Raw genomic sequence first — 6000 nt, 5'->3', positions numbered from 1 at the left:
CCTTCCTTCCTTCCTTCCTTCCTTCCTTCCTTCCTTCCTTCCTTCCTTCCTTCCTTCCTTCCTTCCTTCCTTCTTCTGTCTTAGTATCAAATCTAAGACAGAAGCACGGTAAGGACTGGGCAATTGAAATTAAGAGACTTCCCCAAGGTCATACAAATAGGAAATTTCTGAGGCCAGGTTTGAATTCAGGGCTTCTCAACTCCAGGGCTCTTTATTCACTGTGCTACTTAGCTGCATCACTCCCTTTCTTTTAAGGCCCAACTTAGGCGCTATCAACTTCCAAAAAGTCATCCTTTTCCTTTACAGACAACAGCGATTTCTCTCTCCTCAAATTTCTCATAGCACATGGCCTAGACATTTTCTTTGCTCTTAAACATCACCCACTTGAATCATAGTTTTCTATGTCCTTGGCTTTTTCTACATTAGACTGAAAGTTCTTTGAGAGCAGAATCTGTGTGATATCTATCTTTATATCCACAACACCTAACATAGTCCTGCAAGCATAAGAGGCACTTCATGATTCTTTATTGAGTTGAATTGGTTATTGAAACTACTCTGTGATAAGTGACATTCTAAACACTATTGAGGACTACCAGAGAAGTATAAAACAGGTTTCCTTCTCTCAATGAGTTCATAAAGCAGTTGGGAAAATATGCCTTTTCCATATGGTTCTAGAATTTCCCTTTGAGTTTCAGTGAGCTGGTTGTTTGTGGCTTTGGGGTGGCTAGGGGGTAGTTGGGCAAAAAGGTCTAGGAGAAGGATTATAGACCTACTGAAATCTTCAGAATTGCTTAGCAGTTGTGGTCAAACCCTCCGTAGAGCTAGGAGCTAGGGGAATGGTGCCAAGTGGCTCAGAACACTGGGCGTGGCTTCTTGGAGCTTCCACAGTGGGAGTGTCACCCCTGGGTTAAGTCGGCTTGGGGCTAGGGAAGCTGGAGAGTTGAGAGGGAGCCAGGATTCCAGAGTACGTCCATCCTGCCACGTTTCACTTGAGTTAAAATTCAAGAGGGGATGATGGCTGCCACTGCAGGGGAGACTAGCTCCAAACTTGGGACTAGGTTTTGTATAGTGGTGCAGAGGTGACAGTTTCAGAGGGCATTTCTAAGTCCAAGGTGCATGCTTTGGGGAATCAAAGATTTTACCAAACATTGGCTAGGATTGGAAACTCTCTGCTGCCATATACCAAGGTAGAAAAAAAAAATCCTAGATTTGGAGCCAGAAGATTTGGTTTTGAATTCAGTCTCTGCCACTTAATACCTCTGGGACCTTGGACAGCTCACCTCCTTTAGCCTCAGTTTCCTCATCGGTAAAATGAGAGAGTTGGACTTCATAACCTCCAAGATCCCTTCCATTGCTAAACCTAGGATCATCTGTTCTCTATGGTCTCTTCTTACTCTATCAATTCTGTGCTCTTATGACAAATTTATGCCCCTTCTTTACTTGGCTTCTTAATATTGGATTCTGTGACCATCCCTAGCATACATGGAGTAGACTTCATTCTTTCTATGCTCTGTGTTGGACTATGTTGCATAGTATCCAGCTTGTGCTCAGTAGGGATACCAAGTCATAAAGGTACTATCTTTTTAATGGAGGTTCTTGCTAGTCATCACTTTAAAAAGGAAGGAAGAAAATAGAGGCAGATGGAGATTAAGTTACTCGCCCAAGGTCACACAGTTAGTCATTGTCTGAGGCCTCATGTGAACTAAGGTCTTTCTGACTCCAGGCACAGTGCTATATCTGCTGTACCATATTGTTGCCTCCAGAGATGAAAACTGGGAAGGTTCTATGAGAAGCTCTCATCTTGACAGTAATTTATCTGACCAGAAATAAAACCAAAGAATGAGGCAAAGAAGTCTGCCAAACCTTTGGATTCCCCATTTTCCATTTGTCTTCAAGTTTCTTACAAAGATGGGTGTGTTTTCTTTAGAATCTTTAGAGTCTTTAGAGCAAAAGTCTTAACTGTTGTATGTCCTGGACCCCTTTGGCCTTTTGGTAAAGCCTATTGACCACTTCACAAAATAAATGTTTTCAAAAGCATAAAATAAAATACTTAGGAATATCGAGTAAACCAATTATAAGCTTCTTAAAGCTAAACTAAGAACTTTGGGATACTCTAAATTAAAATAGAATTTTAAAATTTTTAAAAGGATTTCACAGACAACAGATTAAGGAATCCTGCCTTAAATTAGGCTTAGCAACCAATGGCCTAATGTTATACTTAATGCCCACTGAGGACATATAGCCTTATTTGATAGAGCCAAACTCCAGCCACGAAACAGTAGCCCCTCCTGGTGGTTTATGTCTTATTCCTGTGAGGTTTGGGCCTTTTCATAATCCTCATTCTGTGGACTGCCAAACAAACCCATTTTTGGTTTCTGTTAGGGTCTCCCATCTCCCCACCCCTGTGACACCCTGCAGGTTCATGGAATGTAGCCAGGCCTGTTTGGAGCAGGGGCATGCAAAAGAACTGAAGGAAAATAGTGAAAGGCAAACTGCCTCATGCTGTTCAATTTGAAAAATTACAAAACAAATTCAAGAGATGGGGGTGCAGTATGTGGGGAACTGCAATCAGCTCAGGCAGAATCATCTCAAAAGAATTTGGCTGGTGGAGCTACTTTCAAATACTGGCATCTATTGCCAGAAAGGAAACAAGACCAAATGTTGCTTCTCCCTCTTCTGGGCTGTGCTTGTCTCTTATTAAGAAGCTTAGATTTGCTGCAATCTCTTCGGAGTCTGCTACAGGATGAATTATCTTTGAGGGAATTCATCTTTTGACTTTTGATTGCTTCCTTGGGGGGTCCCCATTGATTCCATGAATGATCAAGCTGGATTGGATTACACAATGTAGCTGGTAAGGTGTTGAGGATTATCCCTGTCCCAGAGTGATGAGATTAGGTTTAATCAAGAATTGTTGACTAGATGATATCATATGGGCAAGTCTACATTTGTCTGATTTCTTTAGAAAAAGTACCCATCTCTCTTGCACTTGAATTATCCATGTGACTAGCTAGCATTCTGTTTTAAGAAATTTAGCTATGGCTTCTGGGAAGTGGAAATACCGTGGAGGTGCTACGAACTGTGGCAGGGTATTCTCCTTTGGGAATAAAGCTAGGGAAAGTGGCAGACAAGAGTGGATTGGAAGATAAGGCTGCAAAAATAGAAACAGTACAAAAAATATATCCAGAAAATGCATTTCAGTTTCTTTAAGAAAAAAAAAAAAGGTCCATCTGGATTCACTTAAGACAGGGTTTCCCTCCCCCTCTCTGGCCTCAGCAATGACTTCTTGAAATGTGGCTCCTCCATCCCCACCCCCATCCTATTTGCTATGTCCATTGCCCCCTTGGTCAGTCCCATTGGAGGAGATAATATAAACAGTTGGAATTTCTCAACCTGGAGTTTCTCCAGATGTCCCTGAAGTCTCAGCTCCATATAAACAGATGGCTGAATCCTGAGAGATGCCAAGAATGCTTGTATCATGAATTAGCTAATTAGGGTTTCCCCTTCTCCTTCCTTCTTCCTTCCCCCCACTACCTTTGCCATCTTCCTAACCATCTCTTTCACCTTCTCCCTCTCCCCACACCTCAACCCAATACAGTCTTCTAACTTTAATCTTCCTCTCAAGGCTTGTTCTGTTTTGAGTTGGATGGCTACCTTCTAGATGCTGAAGCCAGAGGCACCCTCATCTTTATAGGGGATGTTTTTGAATGCTTCCCATATAGATGGGGCAACTGGCAGAACTTTCTAGAAGGCTCTGAGGTCTTTATAAGGGCACTCTACTCAACTGAGCAGAGCAAAGCAGAATTTATGAGAAGCAGACTGAAGTCTAGGGGCATTTTGTTTCCTAATGAAAATCCTCCAGGGATGGGAGTATCCTAATTATTTTGTATTTTCAAAAGCACAGAGAAGAGTTCAGTTTCCCTCTGTCTGGAGTAGTAAACCTTTCCACACTTGCCTCTATGCCTTTCCAGAATTCTATCTGATCTGTAGGAAAAGCCACTCACTTTTTTGGAATTGTACTCTCTGCTATTTTTAATTGGGGTTTACATTGTCTTCTGGCCATCATTTCCTACCAAACTTAAATTGGCTGACTTTTCTGATCTCTTCTAAATTTTTTTAGCTTCTAGTTGCCAACTTTCATTAAGGGGGGTTATCCCAAAGGCTGCATTTGTTGAACTTGGCAAGGTAATGATCATGTATTTTCAAACTATCATTTCGATATGCTAAGAACCCAAATGAAGACAGCCTCCACCAGGGAAATGAAAAAGCATTAAGCTGAGAAACAGAAATATCAATATAAGTCAATAAGTCAATGTTGGTCTCTAGATTAATAAATTATTAGTTTTGATAATTAATATATATGTCTCCTAGATAGAGAAGCTTAATGAACATTTCTAATTCCTTTCCATATACAAGTCCTTCAAAAAAAATTCCTGATCAGAGTACCTACAAGAGCCCAGCAAATTGAACCTTTGATTCCTTAATCATGTCAATTGATCTTACAAAGAAAGCTGGAAACTGCAGCTTTCAATGACTAGTAGTTAGATATCTTTGTAATCTCTCCTCCGTCTTTAAATCTTTTCATCTGGCTTTGTCCTAAACAGAAGATTGCTGCTTTTTGGGAAGAAGCTGAGATTTATGAAGTTGCTTGGATGAACTTATTCTATGTTCATAATATGTACAAATATTTCTTTGTGTGTACATCTGTGTAAACAAAGCATATATCCCTTTGCAATCCTGTCTTGTTGGATACTATAAAGAAGCCTGGTAAGCCTTGTTGATGAGGCTAAATGAGCATACAATAAACTTATTAACCATGGCTATTTCATTTCTCATTATTTTAGTTGCCACTTCTATGGATAGTTGGAATCCTTTATTATATTTTAATACTTATCAAACATTATGCTATAATGGTTTTATTATATCATTTATTAGTTATGTCAAATATTGAAACATAATTAAATATAATAAATATATAATTTAATATTTATTAAACACAAAATAGCAAAATAACATATAATTTTATATTTATTTAAATATTCTTTATTATAAACTTAATAATACTTAGGCATGAAAAATGAATAAACTACATATGGAATCAAACCCATCATAAAACCAAAAAAAATTTTATTTACATTTTTATCTTAAAAAGGAAGAAAGGAAAAATAATAATAAAGAATCTATGTTTCCCTCTTATTTCTTTTCAGTTCATGTACTTCTAAAGTTTTGTTGCCATTTTTCTTGTTTGTTTTCTTTAATGTAGTCATTTATGTGCTTCTGATTTTGTTATCTTTGCTTGGCATCAATTTATATATCTATCTATATTTCTTTATATTATTCATACTTACAGTTTTATGGCATTATAGCATCCTATTACATTGATATTTCATAATTTATTTATCTGTTCCAAAGTCATTAGACAGGGCCTCAAATAATCCAGCTATAAATTCCAGTCACTCCCTAGGAGAAAATTAGATTATTAATGAAGGAGAGGCCTTGATCAAATCACTTTCTTTATTTGGGTCCCAGGTTCTCCATTTGCTAAATGAGAGAAATAGACTAGCTGATTACTAAACTCTCTTCTAGGTCTCATGTTCTTTGTCCTAACATTCTTTGTAGTAAGGTTCCTCCTAGCTCTGGCATTCTACAAACATTCTATGGTTTAAAGTTCCTCCTAGGGCTGCCATAGCTTGCTTTGTTGCAACATACCATGTTCTAAGGTCTTTCTAACTGATATTCTTTGCCCTAATGTTCTATGCTCTAAGAGCCCTTCCTATTTAAGAATTAAGAGCACCACAGGCAAGAATTCTGTTGATTTCTCCTCTCCATCCTCTAGGCAGAGAGACAAAGTCACTTTTAGTGACTGACACCAACCTTTTACACACTTTCCCCCCTTTTCTTCTATTTCTGGCCCTGAGCCATCATGAAATGACCTTCCCATCAACCCTGACCTCTGAAGAGGCTCTCGTCCTGGGGTAAAGTGTAACCTGATCCCATGGGCTC

General features: G+C 38.8%; 1 protein-coding gene across 1 annotated transcript in view; it reads left to right on the top strand.

Moving 5' to 3' along the window:
* Positions 1-6000, top strand: part of COL5A1 (collagen type V alpha 1 chain) — a 229289-nt gene that overhangs the window by 83801 nt on the left and 139488 nt on the right. The gene's annotated exons all lie outside the window — the stretch shown is intronic.

The sequence above is a fragment of the Gracilinanus agilis genome, chromosome 2 (genome assembly GCF_016433145.1).
Source record: "Gracilinanus agilis isolate LMUSP501 chromosome 2, AgileGrace, whole genome shotgun sequence".
In the NCBI taxonomy this organism is placed as follows: domain Eukaryota; kingdom Metazoa; phylum Chordata; class Mammalia; order Didelphimorphia; family Didelphidae; genus Gracilinanus; species Gracilinanus agilis.
This window is presented reverse-complemented; position numbering and strand designations above follow the sequence as displayed.